Source organism: Callospermophilus lateralis, chromosome 17 (genome assembly GCF_048772815.1).
Source record: "Callospermophilus lateralis isolate mCalLat2 chromosome 17, mCalLat2.hap1, whole genome shotgun sequence".
NCBI classification, from domain to species: Eukaryota; Metazoa; Chordata; class Mammalia; order Rodentia; family Sciuridae; genus Callospermophilus; species Callospermophilus lateralis.
In genome coordinates this window covers 64,332,590-64,354,281 of record NC_135321.1, presented here as the reverse complement: position 1 = coordinate 64,354,281, position 21,692 = coordinate 64,332,590, and the positions used below count along the sequence as shown (strand labels likewise).

The following is a 21,692-nucleotide window of genomic DNA, read 5'->3' as shown; positions in this document are numbered from 1 at the left end:
ACGCTCTCTGCCTGAGCGAAGCCCTGGTCTCTAAGGACACGCAATGAGACGCCGGCTTAAGTAACTGGGGAAAGTCAGGGCAAGCTCTCCTGTAATCAATGCCGCTCCTGCTTCCTGGGGGAGCGGGGGGCTGGCGGGGCTGGTGTGCATGCGGGGAGGGGTGTTAAGAGAAAGGGCCTCCGTTGCTGATCAATTTTAGTGCAAACTTGACAATTATTAGGCATTAGGGAGAACGGGAAGGGACAGTCGCGGTATGATAACGCTATTGATTTAAACTGTGCTCCTGCTCGGAATGCAGAATGATCTGACTCAGCCACCGTCCTCAAAGGCCAGGGGAGAGCTGTGGTGAAAAGCAGGACATCATTGGTGTCATGAAACCCAGAACGCAGGCTGTTGGGTGACCTGCGTTAACGGTGTGCATTGAAGAACCCAGGACGGCTCCCGTGGAAACCATCAGTCCTGACTGATCATTTCCTAGGGTTTAGTCTCGTAATTTGGAAGGGTTCAGAGTCTCGCTGGGCTGGATTTCTCTTCTTAGGAATCTCTGAGAACTTTCCAAAGCCGGGTCCCATGGTGGGCGGCTCTACCCTGGTGCTGGAGGACATTAAGTAAAAATCTCCTAAGCGCCCTGCTCGACTGTATGATCAGGACGGCTCTTCTGCTCTTGTCTCCTGGGGACCAGGAATGGGGTCACCTGGTGCCAGAAGCCAGCTTCCATTCACAGTGACTCTCAGTGTGGATGTGAAGGTGGCTGGGGAGGGGACATTGCAACCAGGATGAGGCTGGGCAAGGGTAGCGTGCCACCAAGGGTATGGATGTGACTCAGCTTGCCTGCCCCTACGTGGGAAGGCACCTCTTTGCTTGGCTTGGTGGTCCTGGGCCACACATTGGCTGTGAAAATGACCCAAAGGGGTATTCAGTCAAGCTCGGAAGGGATCACCTAGGGGTAGTCACCGAAACGAAGCGGAAGATCAAGGCCATCTTGTGATGTGTCGGGTTATGCAGAGGTGGAGCGACCCTGGGGGTGGGCGCTCTGTGGAACCCACCCAGGCTGGCAGCTGTGAGTCATGTCTCAGTGGGGATGCCAGCATAGGGTGTGGGATTATCTAAAATAGATAATTTTAAATAATATAGTAGATAGATAAAGTAGATGTATATGTGTGTCCTTCCAGCACACAGCAGGCAGCCAGTGTAGAGGAATCACGCCTGACGTTTCAGGAGCTCACCGTCATGCCAGCAAACACGCCTGTCCTCCTTCCAGATGGCCCTTCTCAGAAGTGCCCCTGTGGTTGTCCAGGGGGAATGGCTGCCCCTCAGAGAGACTTCTTTCCTTAAACCCTCCCTGTGGTCTCTGTTGGGCTCCACTGGGCTCTCAGCTCAAGGCATAAGCCACCCGCCCTTGAGATGACCTATCCAGTGGGAACGAACATGGCAGTGCAAGGGGTGTGGGGCCATGGCCACGCTTACCCTGCCTGGGTGCTAGGGGCCATGTCGGTGAGGACTGAGCACTTCTTGGCTCTGTCACTTGTGATAAGAGGAGCATCACATGCCTTTGCCCATTTCAGAGACCACAGAGGTTTACTCTGGTGACTCCTGGATCATTCCTGTGCCTACAAATTGGGAGAAAAAGGAACTTGAATTGAACCTCTGGCCCTTCATCCTTCTACCCTGGGCAAGGGCAGTGTGCCACCAAGGGTATGGATGTGACTCAGCTTGCCTGCTTCTACATGGGAAGGCACCCTTTGGAAGGGAGGGTGGCTCCCGATTGGGGTGAAAGTGTGGCGGGGGCCTCTGCTGGCAGGTTAGACGCCTGGGTTTGAAGCCGGTGGCAGGTTCAGGTTCAGTAGCAGCTCTGTTGTGGGCGCATGACCGGGTCTGTCAAGGAAGACTGCTCACCTGCCTGCGGTTGACCTGCACCTGTGTCTTTGACTTCATGCGTTTTCCCACAGAAGGGCAGCCAAGGAGGACGCACCCCTCAGAGAGACCCTCCCCCCTCCCCTTCCCTGTGGTTAGAAGACGGAAGTGTCCACTGTGGCTGTCCCAGAGAGAGAGGGCACATGGAACCCAAATTGTAAATGCCAGTCTGACCTCAGAGGACCAGGAGAGTCTCCACCTGTTGGACCTAATAGTGCATCCTGCCAGCCCTGTCGGGAGCAGTGGCCACCTGCCTTCCAGCCTCTTCCACCCCGCCCTAGGACACAGAACCTGAGAAGATCCAGTCTCTCGGTGCCCCTGTGTGGGACAGAGGGACATCTCCAGGAGCCTGGGTACCAAGGGAAGGCATCATCCTGGACGGTGCGGGTGTCTGGAGGATACTCTGCTCCTGGGCAGCCTGGCGGGAGTGTGGACGTGATGGGAGAACAGAACCCAGAGAGTTGAAATAACTTTTCCAAGTCCAGAAAACGTAGTCTTTGGTGGAGACCCCAACATGTGTGCTTCTTAGTCTGTCCAGCAAAGTGCCACAAGCCGGGTGGCTTAAGGACCTTAGAAATTTAATGCTCACAGATCTGGGGGCTGGAGTTCTGAGGTCCAGGTGCTGCCAGAGTTAGTGTCTGGTGAGGGCACACTTTCTGGCTCACGGTCCACACCCCTTGATTGTCCTCATGTGGCTGCAGAATCAACGAAGCTCTGTGGTGTCCCTTTTATGGGGACATTATCTCATTCATGAGGGCTTTGCTCTGATGACCTGGGGTTAGGATCGTAACATATGAATTTGGAGGGGCACAGAGGCCAGTTCTCTTTCCCTGACACTATCTTGTCAGGTCAGGTGGTGACAGAGAGAGACAAGAAGTAGAGAAGGGGGTCACCTGGAGGTCAGGTGACCTCTAGTAAGAGTGGCATGTCCCCCCCAGGGCAGAGACAGGGACATAGCTGGAAGGTTATCTGAGGTTGCAGCCCAGCACGTTGGGCAGGGTGGCGCCTGTTCCATAGGGTTTGAAATTAGTCCTGTGGCCACATTGGAAGATGAATCAGTTAGAGTGTGCCCTGGCTTGGAGGTGTCCCCTGTGTGGGGCCCACTGTGACATCGGGTGTCATGTTGAAGGCTCTGGGTGTGTGATGGGAGGGAGGGAGGGAGGGACTAATGGAGGAAGGGAGGGTGGGTTTGCGGTTATTCCAGGGGGGTGACGTCTCAGGGTGGTGGCTGCCACTAGAGGAGGAAGACCCCCCTCGAAGGGCTGAATTGGATGAGCTCAGCACAGAGGGGGAGAAGCCTCCTCCTCAGGGCTTAGGCAGAGCACAGAGGTGGGCAGGTGGGGACACTGGGCTGAGATGGCCTCCTGATGGGAAGGTAGTTGACATCTTCTGCCGGGAGCCGGCCTGTGCTGCGGCGTGAGGAAGCAATGCCCGTTGGCGGAGTCCAGTCACAGCAGTCGACATTGTGTATTCTGCAACCTGCAAGAGCTTCTCACAGGTCTGAGCTTGTGCCTCAGCAGCTCCGCTGGGTTGAGGGTGAGCTAAGCGCTTTGCTGGAATCATCTCATTTAACGGTCGGGACAGCTGGATGTGATGGGAACACACAGCATCCCTCCTTACCTTTACGGAAATCGGCAGCAGTCTGGGCTGTGGCTGTGAGTGAAGGCTGCCCACCACCTCCTGGGACAGCCAGAGGCAGAGGAGACCCCAGGGCTCATTAGGGACACCAAGCCCTCGACCCTGCCAGGAATGTCCGTCCTAAGGTGCAGATTTCCAGGGGGAGGGAAGGGGATGGAGATAAGCTGTTTCCCAGGTCTGCTTTCTGGCCAGAGGGGTGCACTGAGGGGCTGGGCATGCCGGGAGCAGGCAGGCCCTGGGATGCTTCCCCAGTGCAGATGCAACTGCTGCGGCACAGCCAGAGTCAGACGCGAAGAAAGGGGCAGGGTTCAGCTCTCTTGCCTTTTGAGAAGACATGACGGGAAGCTTTGCTTTGCTTTGCTTCTGTCTGTGGGCCCATTTGCACCCACATGCACAGTGGAAATCAGGAGGCTGTGAGTCACCTTAGTGCCCTTCGTGAACTTGGGATGTGCGGTTCAGAAGGGGTGGGATCCGCAACAATGCTTTTCTTGGAATTGGAGCACTGAGATTTATTTGCATCCTAGGTCACATTGGATGTATGGGTTCCTCGTTTCACAAGAATGAGCTAAAATAAAGATTCAGCATCTCTGTTCTCTCTGCGGTGACCTTGGTTCATTAACACCTCGGGCCGAGGTTTTCTCAGTCTGCTGGCAAGGAAGGCAGTTTTGATCCCTATGTTCCCATGTGCCTCAAAAAAGCTCTCTGAACCAGTGACTTGACTTCTGTTAATAACTTTAATGAGATAAATATTGAATGCAACACTTAGCCAAGAGAGGTGTTTCTTTGTAAATAATGTGATTATTTCAAGGTTTTTCACGAGAGGCATTCATCGGGGCACAAACTACCTACCAGGGTCTGCAAAACCCAGAGCCTCCCCGGCGTGGCGGCCCATCCATTCTTTACAGCTTGCCTGAGCTCCATCTGCCTTCCCACAGCCCTGCTCACTCCCTTTCAACCCTGTCCCCAATATTGCTGTGTAATCTGTTCACAGGGGACAATAATGACGCAATGTGTGAATCCAGAGTCTGGCACCTCGTAGCACCTTGATAGAAATAGAAAGCTGTGATCGCAGCATTAAAATATGCTAACAGGCTGCAGGGCTAATGGGCACCGCGTCTACGCTGCAGATGTTCATTCTGGGGCTGCTGCAGAGCCCGGGGACTGGACGGAGGCCGTGCTCCTCGCATCCCCAGTGTTGTGGCTGGTTTTGTTCAGTGTGGTGGTGTTCTCCAGAGAAAATCCTACCTCCTTTCTAAAGTTGATGAGCTGCTTTTCTGGATTGTGATGATGTATGAGCCCCCCTGACAGCCCGGTGTCTGTGCAGAGGAGAAATGTTAGCAACAATGATAAAATGCAGTTGTTTGATTAAAATAAATTGGATTTTATACAGTCTGTGGTTAATGTTTATTTAGAAGGAGTTTTCAAGCAATAGAACGAGATTTCCAATGTGTTGTATAAATGCGTCAAAGAATTCCACAATATCAAATTTAGAGGAAATGCATTTTAATACATTGCATTAAACTACAAATAGTAAGGACTTTTGAATTTCTGGCCTACAGTTTTGTCCTGCATATGCTTCCTGGCCATGTGGACAAGCAGCTCCCTCCTCTTGATATTCTCTATTCTTACTAGTAGCCAGGCACCCACCCCTTATTTGCTGTTCTCACTTTGCAGAAATCAGGCAGGTGAAACCCATACTCAGGGTGAGCAGCCGGCCAGATGCCACCTGCTGCTCCAGGGCTGGAGGCATGTGTCCATGCTAAAGGATGACTGTTCAAAGAGGGTGATAGCAGGACGTGGTTGGCCCAGACTGGGAGCCCACTTAAGCCATGGATCCAGGCAGCTGGCACAGGTGAAGTGGGCAAGAGCCTGGCTTCGTCCAGAGTGTGCCAAGCAGCAGAGAGATGCTGCTCCTGTGACGGACACTGCTGTGCTGCCTGCTTTGTGTAGCCTTTGGACATCGCATGTGCCTGAACCTGCAGGAGCAGCCTGTGGTTGTGAGATGTACACTGGGTTGGATACCTGCAGCAGGAATGGGGGGTGGGTCCTGGAAGGTGCTCAGTCTGTGTTGAGTGGGTGGATGTGACCTTTGCAGTTCAGTAACCCCTGTGCTGGGTATGGTTGCCTCCAGCAGAGGCTGGTGTCAGGAAACCTGTGTGCACCTGAGCCAGGGCCTGTGCAAGGGAGTGACTGCAGGTGGGCGGGGCCAGGAGCAGCTCTGCAGAGGGGAAGGATGCTGAGGCGCACCCTGGCACCAGGACCCAGGGTTTCCCAGGCTTGGTGGGCATGCAGGCACTGAGGCAGGAAGCCTGGGGTTTCCAAGCAAATGTTAGAGACCTGAAAAAAATGATACCGTCCCCAAATAGAAAACTGTCAAATTGAAATGCACACATTTAATTAAATGTTGATTAAATGTAATGGCCATCTTCTGGTTAGCTCCAGTTCTTTGTCACACAGGGGATGTGGGTGCTTTTTACTGGATTTAAATGGCCTTAAATGGCCTTGAGAAGCAGTAGCAAGAAGGGACTGGAGCCTGGGGTGGCACCTACTCCTGCTGGGCAGGTGGAGACATACAGGGGCATCAGCATGTCCCACGACCGGGTCACCTCTCTGAGGTGTGCCCTCGTTACTTGGTCTGGAGGTGGGGGGTTCAGTTGCTTGTGACACATGCTTCAGGCAGGAAAATAGAGTGGGGACAGCCTCACCCCAACCTGTGGCTGGGGCACAGCATGTGTCAGTCTTTTCCTGCCCTAATAGTCTGTTTCTTTTTTCTTTTTTTCCTCGTTTTGTGGTGCTGGGGATTGAACCCAGGGCCTTGTGCATGCGAGGCAAGCTCTCTACCAACTGAGCCACATCCACAGCCCCAGTGTTCTGTTTCTTGTTCAGAGCCCTGGCTCCCAGTGCATCCTGGTGCTCATGGCTCCCTCCTCCACTCTCTGCTCCTCCCCCATGGCTCCTCCAGTAGCTGTGGGTGAGGAGCCCCCCAGGGAGGAGGCGGCCAGCAGGGCACTTGGATCAGTGCAGTTCTCAGTGGATTGCTTTCCTTTCTCTTTGCATTGTGTTTCATATCACTCTGTTTCCTTCAAGCCTCACCATGGTGAATTTTAATTATTTGTTTAATTACGTCTCTCCTATTAGATTATGAGGAAAACCCTCCAGAGGGGAGGGACTATGTTTTTTTCCCCATATTTTTTATCAGTGCATTAAAGTTGTGCATAATGCTCGGGTTTGTTGTTACATTTTTGTACATGCACACAATGTAACGAGAGAGTTTGGCCAATATCACTCCCCAGCACTTCCCCTATCAAGGAGGGACTGTGTTTCCTTCATTTTGGACCCCCAATGCCCAGCACAAAGCTTGCTGCATAGTAGGCACTTAATGTGTGATTATTTCAACAACATTTATGATGTGTGAGTGTGTGTGAGTGTGTGCACATGAGTACACAGTTATGTTGTGCTTAGCGATAGGGACATGTTCTAAGAAATGTGTCACTAGGTCTTTGTCATTGTGTGGACCTCTTGGTGTGTGCTTATCTTGACCTAGATGATATAGCCTTCATATACCTCGGCTGTGTGGTATGTACCTCCTAGGTGCGGTCTATGGTCCACCAAAATGTCGTCACACGGCATGTGATTGGACATACAAATTGGTCATATACGTCTGCATTTATTGTAATTTTACTGTCTCAAAGAATTGCACACAAATGGGAAAACAGGAGCATTTTTGCAGACTGAGCCAATGTACCCCATAAGCATAAGTCTGGGTCCTAGTCCTAAGCTAATGGATCCTGATAAACTGTAGGGCAGCAGAACTGTGACTTCTTTAAATTCCGGGACTGACCAGGCTATCTGAAGCTGCTCTGTCCCTCTTTGCCTTCTTCCTTGCCTCCCAAGATTCACGTCCCCCTGTCTGTCCTGGTCCAGCTCTGGTGTTCCCACATAAGCTTCTATAGTGCCCTCTGCTACAGGATGAGCTCTTGGCCGTCCTTGGAGGACCCCCTTCCTGGGCAGGGTGCTTATCCTGTGTTCATCCCACCGCCCCGCCTGGTGGTGAGGCGGGAGCTTCGCCCTGGGGGTCTTGTGTCCTGCACAGCACCATGAGCACCACGACACTCGGTCAGTGTCTGTCCAAGGAGCAAGTAGGTGGAGCAGATTGGAAGACGGTATCCAGCCGTGGTGTTTGTCATCGGTGCACGTTGTAACCATGCCTCTGCTTTCCTTAGTGGGAAGAGTGGCAGAGCCTCTCATTGCTTTGTTGAGAGTGTGTAACCGTGAGTCCTCCACTGGACAGCAACGACAGTGCCCAGATGTGAAGGTCCGGGGTGTAGGAAGCGAGAGGAGGAGCTGGTCCTGAGGCAGGAACAGGGGAGCAAAGCCATGCAGTGGTGCTGACTCTGCGGGATGTGGCATTCAAATGCCACTTGTGCAAGATAAATTTAGCAGCTAGAAGGAAAGCTGCACTTTGCCTTAGAAGTGCCATTTATGAGCACCGTGGAGCAAGGCTGAGCTTCCTGGCTGTGGCTGAGGACGGAGCACGAGTCTTTCCTGTGCGTGCAGCAGTTCTTCCAGCGTCATCCTGGGCTTCTTGCCTGAGGGCGTGAGAACCTGAGAGGAGCCTGCAGGCAGTTGACACCAGGCACTGCTGTTGCTCCTCATAGTATGCATGGTGTCGCAGGCCTTTCATGGCCAGAGAGGTCCGCGTCTTAGTCCTTGTATCCTAGAAAAATGTCACCTCACCTCGCCAAAGGGACTTCACAGGTCTGAGTAAGGTTAAGCTCCTTGAAGTACAGAAGTGACCCTGAAGTGTCCAGGCTGGGCCCCACACATGTATCCTCAGAATAGACCCTTCGTCCTGTTCTCAGAGGGAGGCCCCAGACTTGTGATGTGGAGAGTACTCAACCCACCACTGCTGACTTTGAAGGAAGGGACGGAAGCCATGGAATGTGGGCGGCATCTAGCAGATGGGAAAGCCCGAGAATCCATCCCCACTCTGGGAGCAGCCTGGCCTGCCAGCTCCTAGCGTGCAGCCCAGGGAGGCTCATGTTGGACCTCTGACCTCCAGAACAATGAGCTATTAAATTGGTGTTTTCAGCCACTAATTTTGTGAGAGTTTGTTACAGCAGCAATAGGAAACTGATCTTGCCTACAAAAAGATCATTTTTAAATAAAGAGCAACCTTCTGGTTCTGTGTGTTCTCAGGTGGTGTTTACACTTTATGAGGGATAGCTATAGAACATTTATGCTGGCTGCAGACCTCTCAGTTTAGAGGTGAATAAACATTCCCTGAGCTTCCGCCTTAAGTCACACACAAGATGCAGCTTTGACACCTGCTCAGTGCCACTCAGCAAGCTTCCTGGGTCATTTCCCTGCATGATGTCCTAGGGCCCCTGCTGAAGAGGAATACAAAGGGGAGGTGCTTTGCAGAGAATGTACTGGAAGAATAGTGTATTTGAGAGCACTGATTAACTGGTGTTATTGTCCTAAGTTGATCATTTCAGAGCAATCCACGAGAGGGGATCCCTGCCATGTGACCCATGCCATATGTGTCCCTGACTTTATGTTATTTTTTAATTTGCTACTTGATTTGGTGCTGAGTAGAAAAAAAGAAAGAAAGTGCTGCATAATACTCCATTGTGTATAGATGCCACATTTTTTTTATCCATAAACGGAAGGAAACCCTCATCGTTATACGAAATCACATATATGAGGTTGTGAGGGGAAAGGGGGGCGGGAAGGGAGAGAACTGAACAACAACAGATGAGGTAGAGAGGGAAGATGGGAGGGGAGGGGAGGGGGGATAGTAGGGGATAGGAAAGGCAGCAGAATACAACAGTCACTAATATGGCATTATGTAAACATTGTGAATGTGTAATTGATGTGATTCTGCAATTTGTATTTGGGGTAAAAATGGAAGTGCATAACTCACTTGAATCAAATGTATGAAAGATGAAAAAAAGAAAATAAAAAAAAAAGAAAAAAGAAAGAAAGGACATATATGTGTCTTAGGAGTAGATGCTGCTGTTGAGAGGCAACAAAAAAAGAGGCTCAGCGATCAGAGAATTTAAGGCAGAGGATTCATGGATTCTGATGTTTTAGAACATGGGCCCCTTTTTCATAAAAGATTTTGGACCCCCAAATGGTAATCCTCATTATATGTGTGCTTAATTATTTAAAAGTTATATATATGCACTATTATAAATTTTATATGTACAGAATCAAAGGATTACCAAAGAATGAGACAAAAATCAAATCATTTCTATGCTTTCTTCCTGTGCCAAGCCGGCCACCCTACTGGGGGGGCCCCCCGCTCCTACCAGATAGCCCTTCTCTAAAGACAGGTGGGTGGCCTGCCTCTGGGTGCCCGAGACCCTTGCTCAATGTCTGTTGGCATTAGCGTTGGCACTGCTCACAGCAAGTGACGGGCACCCCTGTGTCTTCTCGAGTGGCCTGGGTTGATTGTCAGGAGGACGGGGCAGTAGGACCAGGAAGCAAGGCTTTGTGAGTGGAACACACTGTCACCTGAACACAGAAGGAGGCCTGGTGGACTGTGGAGCTGCAACGGGAGAGGCCTGGACAAGTGTCCAAATGTTAAGCTAGGTGAAAGGTGATGTGACAACCCAAACCATGCAGTCAGCAGGGGGGTGGTTTTCTGGTTAAGAAGCCAAGTTTGATAGAAGATAAGGTGAATTTAGCTGTGACAATGGGGCAGTCAGTGGATGGAAGAAGGACTCTGGGAGCTACATAATTAGGGTTTGTCTTCTTTACCTGACTGATGCAGAGTCTTTCCATGCTCAAGCCTTGAAGACTCCCCAAGAAAGGAAGGTGTCAGCACAGCAGAGAGATGGCCCAGAAGGCCAGGGCAGCTCAGTTGTGGTGGCTGTGAGGGGCGGAGCAGGGACAGTAAAGACATAGTCCAGAAAAGCCCCAAGCAGAGCTATAATGGAAGAGCCAAAGGTGTTTGGCCTGTTGGCAGAAAGCACTTTGCTGCCTGGACTTCATGAGTATGATAGCGCCCTCAAGGGAGATGTTAGTGGGAGCCTGGACACTTTGGTGGCATTGCTATACCAGCCTTCCTGCGCTCTTAAGGGAGGGCTGACCGGCAAGTCTAGACCACCAGTGCCAGGAACTGTGGATGGATTTGGAGGGAAGTGGAGCCGTGTCCCTGTTCATGGCTGCTGCAGACACCCATGGCTGAGAGTCTCTGCACAACAGTTGGGAGATCCCACAGCACATGGGCTTCCAGATTCAGGTATGTAGGGAGCAGACCTCCTCCTGGGCCACATCCCCCGTGAGCCTCTTGAGCATCTTGGGCGTCTCCTTCTCCACGGCCCTCTGTTTCCACTCACTTCCATCACCTTCCTCAGGGGCACCCTGCTCATCAGACCCACTCCAGCTGTGTGGTGGCCAGAGCCCACGGCGTCCCTTAGAAACAAGGCTGGTAAAGAGGGTGGGGTTCACTCCCTCTGCTGCCCGTGGACGTCAGAGCTCCATTCCGTTATTTTTATGGTTAAACAGGCTTAAAAACAGTTGTTAACACATATTGTCATCTCCCAACTTGTCATCTTTTGGAGTTGGTGATGAATACCTCCTGCCTTCCAGTGGCTTTATTTTATAGCCTGCCGTGTCCACCCGCTCACATGATTCTGATCCTTATTCTGAATCCCAAGTGACTGACTGCAGGTACTCCCACGGGCACCTCGTGCTTCAGGAGATCCGGCCCTGCCTGGAGCCCCCTCCCGGCAGGCTGTGTTTCAGGCCCTCTTGACGACCCCCCCACCCCACCCCCATCTTTGCAGCAGATGTAACAGCTAAGAAATACGTACTGCAGAACATGAGAAGAGGACCCAAGATTTCTTTTTTAAAAATGTGTTTCTTAACTTGTTCTCTGGCACAATTTCTGCATTTATGGATAGTACTGCTCAGCCTTTCATGAAATTTCTGCCTCTTACATGTGGAAAAAACAGAGGCTATTTTAAATTATAAAGGAAAGCTTTAATCTAGTCCAAGAAATGGGGGAAATAGGCTTCTTTTCTCGCTTTCAGCCCCATTTCCCTACCTAATGTTAAATATGGCTATTTCTTCCAATTTAGAGGGTTTTCTTTGTGGAATATGAATGAGCTATTTACTGGTTAACAAAAAGACAAGCCTTTCAAGTACAAATGGAGCTTTGGAGATCTCTCAATTTGAAAGACTAATCTCTGCATAAACACAACTGTTTCTCCATATTGCTGGGAACACTCCATCTATCTGTTTGGCCACATTTTCTATTATGGTTTTTATAAAAGGAAACTATGGCTAATAGCTCAGCGGAGAAGTCTCTGGGCACAGTAGCAATGAGAGCGTGTTTACATTGCCTTAAACTGTGTTGATGAATGAAGAACAGTAATTTCCTATAGAAATCGCTCTAATCTGATAAATAAAATTAGACATGGCATATTTTCACCTCCCCACGCTCATCTGAGCTCACGCCAACCAGTAATCTCATTTTGGTGTTTTGGTTTTACTTAGGAAATGTCTGGTTATGCCTGTTGCCCGTCAGGCTCACAAGCCTTTTACTGAGTCTCCCTTTTCTTGATGTAAATGAATGACATCAGCAGCACTGTCTGCTCTGTGGAATATTCCAGAGGCCACTGTGTCCAGCATCTCCCATCAGAAAGTACACCTGGATGTAGAAACTGTCCCTCTCAGAAATACCCTCTGGGGCTGCTGGGACCTGACCACTTTGAGTTTCACGTCCCTCTGGAGGGGCTTTGGGGACTTTCCTTCCCTTCAGGCTGCACCCCCACCCCCATGGTTTTGGACAGAACCGGATGAGTGGCTCCGTGGCTCGCCAGACTGAGCAGGAACACGAGGCCGTGTGCTCCATATTCATGTGCATCTGCCCCTCATGGCGACATGCTAATTGGCTGGCCAGTGCACAAGAGGAGGCAGAGCCGTTTCCTGTGGCTTCCACCCTGCTTCCTGTCCGCCACTAGGGGAGAGGGCGAAGGAAGCACTGGCTGAAGGAGGCTTTGCTCAGCCCAAGATGGTAGCCCCTCCCTAGGAAGCTCCCCGCCAAGGTCTGTGTAGCTATTAATAAGTACGGTGCTGCCTTGTAATTTAAATCAGGTGGCCTTTAACCTGCATAATATCTGGTGTTTAAAAACCCGAGGCTGGCTTTGAACTCGTGATCCTCCTGTCTCTTTGAGCGCCCGTGGTTGGGTAGGCTGCTCTTGGGGTGGCTCAGGTGCTGAAGTTGCCGTCTCCTGCTGCATCTTCCAGGTATCCTGGAGGTCGGAGGAGTGGGTTCACACCCTGTGCCTATGTGGGGTGTTAGAGGTGAAAGGACAATGAAGCTCTTGTAGATTGTTACAGAGCCGTACAGCTCCAGGCAGTTAGCCTGCAGGAGTTATGGGCAGTGCTTGGTCCTGAATATTTGCAGCCATCAAAAAGAGGGAAGGGGATGAAACTGACAGAGGGAGGGTAGTTGGAGCATTGGATTTCGGAACACTGCTCATTCATCCTTTGGCAGAGTCTGCAACCTTGCTGTGGTTCAAGAGGGCAGCCTTTGGCCCCATTTTTGTCCTCGTTCATTGGCAGCACCTAAAACCAGGCTAATTTTGGCATCAGGGTCATATTGGTTGGTGCAGAACACGGAGCCAAAGGAAGATGGGGTTTCCTGGTTAGGCTTGCGGTTTGGCAGGGGGTCACTGTGGGGAAGACACTGAGTCCGTTCAGGACAATTGTTTCCTCTTGACTGAAAGTGATTTCTCTATCTCAGCAAGCTGAGCTGTTGTGAGCTGTACTGTGGAAATCTCAGCATCTTTGGTCTCTCTACTCCCTGTCTTGCCTGCTTTTTCCCAGATCACTGTCACAAACTTCCCTACAATACATTTTATCTCTTTTGCTTATTCCGCCCCCCCCCCCCACTCAGAATGTTACTCTAGTGGGGTAGGGATGACTGACGTTTTCTTTTGTTTTGTTGTTTCCAAGGATTGAACCCAGGGGCACTCAACCACTGAGCCACATCCTCATCCCTTTTAATATTTTATTTAGAGACATTGTCTTGCTTAGTTGCTAGGGTGTCACTAAGTTGCTGACGCTGGCTTTGAACTCATTATCCTCCTGTCTCAATCTCTCCATCAGCTGGGATTATAGGCATGCGCCTAGTGTGCCTCTAATACTTTGAATAATGCCCAGGAGCAAAATAAATGTATGTTGAATGAAGTAATCAACAAATCTTTAAAGTAGTGCTCAGAATAGTTTTTGTGTAGTAATATAGTTTTCAACTAATTATTTTTTAAAGATAATAGATTGTGGTTCAACATAAAAATCAAACAAAATTTAAAATGACAGAAAAACACCTATGTGATCATCTCAGTATACCCAGAAAAGACTTTTGACCAAATCCAGCTTTCTTTCACTATAGAAACACTAGGAATAGAAAGGAACTTCCTCAATGACATAAAGGGACTTGTATTTGTCTAGGCTGCTATAACAAAATGCCATAGTCCTGGAGGCTTATGAACAACAGAGGTTTATTTTCAGGAGGCTGGAAATCCAAGATCAAAGTTGTTAGATTTGCTGTCCAGTAAGGGCCTGAGTCCTAGTTTATAGGCAATGCTTTCTCATCATTGCCTTCCGTACATGGTAGAAGGACTAGTTAGATGTCTTGAGTCTTTTTTTAAAAAATAAGGACACTAATCCCATTCATGAGGTCTCTGCCCTAATCTCATTCAAAGCCCCCTCCCCCTTTCTACATTTACATTTGGAATTAGGTTTCAACATATGAATTTTGGGGAACCCAAATATTCAGTATGTAGCAGAGCATGTATGGGAACCCTAAAGCTAATACCATGCTCAAAGACTGCAGGCTTTCACCCTAAGATCAGGAGCAAGACAAGGGGGTTCAGGTTCACCACTGATACTCTACACTGTGCCAGGAGTTGTTCCAGCCGGGGCACCTAGACAAGAAAAAGAAATACAAGGCATCCAGTTTGCAAAGAAAGACAGAAAACTATATCTATTCACAGATGACATGAACTTTTATACAGAAAATATCAAAAAATCCACAGAAATCTACTGAACTAATAAATTAATTTAGTAAAGTTGCTGGGAACAAGATCAACACATAAGAATCAAGAGTGTTTATGTGCAAGGTTGGGGGGTGGGGGGGGCTGGGGTTGTGGCTCAGAGGTAGAGCATTCACCTCGCATGTGCAAGACCCTGGGTTCGATCCTCAGCACCACATAAAAATATGTCCAACTAAAACTAAAAAAAATTTTAAAAAAATTTAAAGAGTATTTACTAAAAAGTAAGTTAAGAAAGTCATTCCACTTGAAATAGCATCTAAAAGAATAAAATACCTACAGATAAATTTAATCCAGGAGGAAAAATTTGTACCCTGAAAACTATAGAACATTATTGAAAGAAATTTTGAGGAAGACCTAGTGGAGAGATTCCACATTCATAGGTGAGAAGACTTCCTATGGCTAAAATGTCATTATTCCCTAGTGATCAACAGATCCAATTTAATTCAGTCCCTATCAAAATTCTAACAGCCATGTGTATGCATGGAAATATAAAATTGGTCCTCAAATTCATAAGGCGCCCCAGATGGCCAAAAGTTTTTTGAAAAAGAACAAAGTTGAAGGACTCATGCTTCCTAAAACGTACAAGGTACAGTAATCAAAACAGTGTGGTATGGCCATAAGGATAGATACACAAACAGATGGAATTGAGAAATAGAACATCCATATGGGTGTGGCCAGTTAATTATTGACAAGGACACCAAGTTCTTTCAATGAGAAATATAGTTTTTTCAATAAGTGGTGCTGAAACAGTTGAATTTCCATATAAAAAAAACTGATATTGGACCTCTATCTTGCCGGAGTATGGCTGGGCACAAAATCATGAGCCACTCAAGCAGGAACAAACTTTATTCCCAAAACTCCCGCAAATGCCACGCTTGCGGGACACCACACCAACAGGAAATCCCTCCTCCGGAAATCCCTCCAACCGCACTTCCCCAACCAATGGGAACTTTCCGGGAGTCCCCCTGAGAGCTCCAAAGTAGCAGGCCAAAGGGGTCAGCAGGGGTCTAATATCCAATTGAATGCACACCTTAACATAATCATTATCATCTCAATGGCTTGCTGGTCACCTTTCAACCAAAAATGCCATGAGTCATTCCTACTGGGCTATGACTCTTAGCACTATCTCACATTACATAAAAAATTGACTCAAAGTGGGCCAATGACTTAAATATGACATTCAAACCCATAAAACTCTTAGAAGACAGCATGAGGGTAAGTCTCCATGGCAGTGGATTCTTAGATATGACACCAAGAGTGTGAGCAGCAAAAGAAAAATATAGGTAAATTGAATCTATCCAGATTGAAAATTTCTGTTCTTTCAAAGACATTAAGAAAATGAAACGTTCCTATAGGCTGGGAAAAATATTTATAAATCATATATTCTGTAAAGGTTTCAAACCCAGAATCCTATAAAGAACTACTAAAACCAGATAGCAAAACGATGACCCAGCTAAAAAATGGGCAAAGCAATTGAGTAGATGTTTCTCCAAAGAAGATATGCAGATGGATCCTAAGCTTGAATAAAGATACTCAGTGTCTTTGGTCGTTTGAGAAATGCAAATCAAAACCTCCATGAATACTACTGCATACGCACTAGAGGAGCTACATTAAAAACATCTGAAGGGCTGGGGTTGTGGCTCAGAGGTAGAATACTTAGCAAGTGGGAGGCATTGGGTTCTATGCAATAAAATAAAGGTCCATTGACAACTAAAAAACTATTAAAACAAAAATCTGAAAATATGAGCCTGGACAAGAATGTAGAGAAATTGAAACCTTTGTTCATTGCTGGTAGGATTATAAAAGGGCGCAGCTACTGGGGAAAACAGTTGGATGGTTATTTGAAGAGCTAAGCATAGAATTATCATATGACCTAGAAATTCCACTTCTAGGTATATATCCAAAAGAATTGAAAACAAAGTCTAGAACAGGGATTTGTAAAGGCTGGAAATAACCCGAATGCCTGTCAGATAAAGAAATGATACATCCATGCAATGAAATACTATGAGCCTCAATAAGGAGAGAAGTTCTAGTACATACCACACGTGGATGAACCTCGGAAAACGTTTTGCCAAGTGAAAGAAGCTGTGAGGACAAATATTGTACGATTCCACTCGTGGAATATCTCAAACAGAAGAATTCATAGACAGAATGTAGATTAGAAGTTACTAGGAGCTAGGTAGGGGTGGAGGTGGGGTTGGGAATCGGGGCTTGTTTCTTGAGGGTCACCAAGTGGTGCTTGGAGTGGTAATGATCGCACAATAGTGTGAATATAATTCATGCCATTGAAGTGTACACTGACAATGGTTAAAATGGCAAGTTTATTATTATTGTTGTTATTATTTTGCTACCAGGGATTAAACCCAGGGGGCACTTAACCACTGAGCCACATCCCCAGCCCTTTTTATATATATATATATTTTTTTTAGAGACAGGATCTTGCTAAATATCTTAGGGCCTCACTAAATTGCTGAGGCTGGCTTTGAACTCACAGTCTTCTCAAGCCTCTGGGATTACAGGTGTGTGCCCCTGCACCTGGCAAAATTGATTATCTTTTACCACAATAAAGAAAAAAAACAGTGGAGTGGAACTATTTGGAATGGAATTAAAATATGTTAAGTTGTATCCTTCTCCAGACGAATGCCCAGAGATCTGGGGGTCAGAGGAGACTGTGTAATTGACTTCCTCTGAGATGACTGTGTCTCACGTGAAAATGATACCGCAGAATCCTTGACGTCCAGCGCAGTCCATGTGAAGATCTTCCCCAGTCTCTAATAAGGCTGCAGAAATGCCTGAGAGTCCCCTGGCTTTCTCCAGAGTTACCTCTTCATAGAGAAGTGTGTCTCCACCCTCCAGTTTAACCTCTCACCAGTGGTTATATTTTAGGAAGAAATAAACTTTCCAGCACTTTGTAAGGATGGCTAGAAAGTGATGTGTCAGGTGGAGCTGCAACACCCCCTCCTCAGCAGGCTCCCTCCCCAGCCCAGGGCTTGGACCTGGTCCTCGTGGTGTAGGATTTGAATGTGTGCCACAGCAAAGGTGCCCATCCTGGAACCTGGCTGTGAGCTCCATGAGGTGTGCATGAGTCTCCTTGCCCCTTGTGGCGGGAGGTCTGGAAATGCCTGGTGAATACGCTGGGTCACCTCAGCACCCCAGCCTAGGCTGCTCTGTGCAGGTTGCTTTTTGAGAACATGCTTTGGAAAGAGAGGGGTCAAGAATGCAGTGCTCCATTCCATCAACAGCACTGCCTTTCTTGTTCTGGTGTAGGAAGTTGGGCTTATCCTTACCATCCTGGTGCAGAGTGTCGGGTGCCAGGGGTGCCTGAGATTGTTTCCTGCTCCCCCAGATCAAGGCCTGGCTTCTTGGCTGCATGCAGGACCTTCCTTCTCCTCAGTACTCTGTCCTGCTCTCAACCCCCAGGATCTTGGGCAACCCAGTTCTTAGTAAGCCCGTAACTGTGGTATTGAAGCCACCATAATTTCTCCCTCTTCTCTGCTGGCCTTTGCAGACAGTTAAGGCTGCCCTCACCTCTCCAGGCCTGGGATGGCCAGGTTAAAAGAGGCTTGATTGCAAATGCTTGTTGGAAATTTGTGAAATAGTAAACTTGAAGTTGTTCTTTCCTAAGTCCTATAGATACTGTGAATGGTGTTATGATTAATAGGTGGCACTCTCGGTGTGTCCCAGTGATTGACTGGTTGTATCTCTGACTTTTTTTAAAATTAGAACAAGGCAATTCAACTTTATTTTTTTATTTATATAGGACAGTGGAATACATTACAATTCTTATTACCCATATGGAGCACAATTTTTCATATCTCTGGTTGTATACAAAGTATATTCACACCAATTCGTGTCTTCATACTTGTATTTCGGATAATAATGTTCATCACATTCCAGCATCATTTCTAACCCCATGCCATCTCCCTTTCCTTGGCACCCCTCTGTCCTATCTAGAGTTCGTCTAATCCTCCCATGTTCCCCCTTCCTACCCCAGTATGAATGAGCCTCCTTATATCAGAGAAAACATTTGGCATATGTTTTTGGGACTGGCTAACTTCACTTAGCATTATTTTTTTCTAACTTCATCCATTTACTTGCAAATGCCATGATTTTATTCTCTTTTATTGCTGAGTAATATTCCATTGTGTATGTATGCCACATTTTTTTTATCCATTCATTTATTGAAGGGCATCTATGTTGGTTCCACAGTTTAGCTATGGTGAATTGTGCTGCTATAAATATTGATGTGGCTGTGTCCCCAATAGAAAAAGCAATCATGAGATTCATCTGGAAAAATAAGAGACCCAGAATAGCTAAAGCAATCCTTAGCAAGAAGAATGAAGCAGGTGGCATCACAATACCAGACCTTAAACTATACTACAGAGCAATAGTAACAAAAACAGCATGGTATTGGCACCAAAACAGACTGGTAGACCAGTGGCACAGAATAGAGGACACAGAGACTAATCCACAAAAGTTCAATTATCTTGTATTAGACAAAGTTGCCAAAAACATGCATTAGAGAAAAGAAAGCCTATTTAACAAGTGGTTTCGGGAAAAGTGGGAATCCATATGCAACAAAATGAAATTAAATCCCTAGCTCTCACCATGCACAAAACTTAATTCAAAATGAATCAAGGAACTAGGAATAAAACTAGAGACCCTGTGTCTAAGAGAAGAAAAAGTGGGCCCTAATCTCCATCATGCGGGAATAGGCCCCAACTTCCTTAATAAGACTCCTTTGGTATAGGAATTAAAATCAAGAATCAATAAATGGGATGGATTCAAACTAAAAAGTTTCTTCTCAGCAAAAGAAATAATCTGTGAGGTGAATAGATAGCCTACATCTTGGGAGCAAATCTTTACCTCTCACACATCAGATAGAACTTAATCACTAGGATATATAGAGAACTTAAAAAGCTAAGTACCGCCCCCCACACACATACACACAAAATTACCAAATCAATAAATGGACCAAGGACATGAACAGACACTTCTTAGGAGAGGATTTACAAGCAATCAATCCTCAAATATATGAAAAAATGTTCATCATCACTAGCAATTAGAGAAATGCAAATCAAAACCAGTCTAAGATTTCATCTCACTCCAGTCGGAATGGCAGCCATTATGAAGACAAACAACAATAAGAGTTGGCGAAGATGTGGGGGAAAAGGCACACTCATACACTGCTGGTAGGACTGCATATTGGTGCAACCAATATGGAAAGCAGTATGGAGATTCCTTGGGAAACTGGGAATGGAACCACCATTTGACCCAACTATCCCTCTCCTCGGTCTACGCCCAAAGGATGTATCTCTGAATTTTCTAACTGGTTTGTCCTGTTGGAGCCCAATCCTGTCTTGTCCTCTTCAAGACCATCTGATGCCTTAGACTGTGGATGGCCCTTTCTAGCTACAGACAGCCCAGGTGGGCCATCCTGAATGACCTAGGACCGGGATCTGGTTGGAGCTTTGTGAAGTTATCGAGCCCTTCCTCTGCTGTGGCCCTCCCACCTGTGTCTTCCAAGGGACCCTTCTCACAGATGGTGGATGAGGTGATTTTGTGGAACCCTTGGGTCAGTCCTTTGCGGTAAGCATGGCCTTTACCATTAGGAAGGAACGCAGTGCTGTGTTCTCTAACTGGAGAGAAGGAGGGATGAAGAGGCCGGGTTCTCCAACTTTCTGAGCATCACCTCACGCTCTCCTCTGAGATCCAGAAGCTCTGGGGTGTTTCAAGGGTTTGCATTTCTTGCAAGTTGGCAGAAGATGATGCTGATGTTGCTGGTTCAGCGAAGAAGCACATGCCTAGAGCACTGGAGAACCCTGGGAACCCGAGAGCGTCATGGGGGTGGGGCCCGTGGCGGCCAGGAGGAGTGCCAGAGAGGACGTCCACCACCCTGCCCGGCCTGGGACAGCCCCCGAGGATTCGGGTAAACTAGGTTCCTCTCAGGCTACCCTGATCCCTCACTGAGGATGGACCTTTTACTTGAAGGACAGTGTGGCTGGGTTTTTTTTAGTCTTCCATAGAGTCATTGACACTATAGAAAAAAATTGCTCAATAATTAATGCCTCATTGTTTCCAGAGAAGACATGCATGTCATAAAGGAGAGGCCTGAGAGAAGGAAGCTCAGATCATAAAAATACAGACTGTGACCTTCTGTGTAGAGAAACTGGATCCTTGGTTTTAGGCAGGACTCCGTTCAGGTGAGTTTGTCTTCACTACTGAAATCAAAGACACCCACCTACCAGCACCACTTATGAGGATGGAGGGTGAGAGAGACCAGGCCGGAGGGCAGGGCTGCTCCCTGTCCACCCTGTCCATCCAGGCGATGGCCAGGCTGAAGTGGCACTTCCTCCTGCACCTGCCACTATTGGGAGAACTGCCTTCCGAAGGCCGAGGAACCCAGTCAGGCCCTTGTCCCCGAGATCCCGGTGCCACAGTGCTCATTGAAACCTGGAAATGAGACCGCCCTGCCTTCCTCCTTTTCACTCAGGCACTCGAAGGGGACGGCCATCCAGCCAGGAGATAAAAGAAGTCATTTAGGCCTCGCTTTCAGATAAAAGACTTGAGCTTCATGAAATGTTCCGGCATAACAGTGTCGCTCTGTTCTGTCTTCAAGACACATTAGAATGTGAACAAAGGGGCGGCACCGTGGAGACTGCCGGGCGACCCTGCACGGGCAGCGAGCCAAGTCTGAGGATCTGGGTGTCCTCCGGGCTCGTGAGGAGCCCTCCCGACCAGCTCCTCTGTCCTCTTCCTCTTCCTGCGCCCACCCTCTCTGTTCTCTTACCTTAATTCGCTCCTTCCTGGCCTTAAAAGGCGGCAGATAGGTTATGGAGAGACAGTTTAAAGCCAAGTTCAATAAAACAGTCTTGTTTATGAGTCACCTAGGTCCCTGGTTACCGCAGTGCAGAATTTTGTATTATCTCACGAATAATCTTGCTCTACCAACTTGTTACAACCGTGTTGTCAATAGACGGAAAGGGGCTGGTCCCTAAGTTCACACTTGAGCCCAAATGTGTCCCTTTTCCTTTGTTAGTGTGGAGAAGACACTGTGTGCTTGTCTTT

General features: G+C 47.9%; 1 protein-coding gene and 1 non-coding gene across 7 annotated transcripts in view; one reads left to right on the top strand and one right to left on the bottom strand.

Annotated features, from left to right (window-relative positions):
* Nucleotides 1-21,692, top strand: part of Ldlrad4 (low density lipoprotein receptor class A domain containing 4) — a 370,745-nt gene that overhangs the window by 202,641 nt on the left and 146,412 nt on the right. The gene's annotated exons all lie outside the window — the stretch shown is intronic.
* On the bottom strand, nt 6,339-6,412 carry Trnaa-cgc (transfer RNA alanine (anticodon CGC)). The gene has a single exon. It is a non-coding gene; the product is annotated as a tRNA-Ala (tRNA).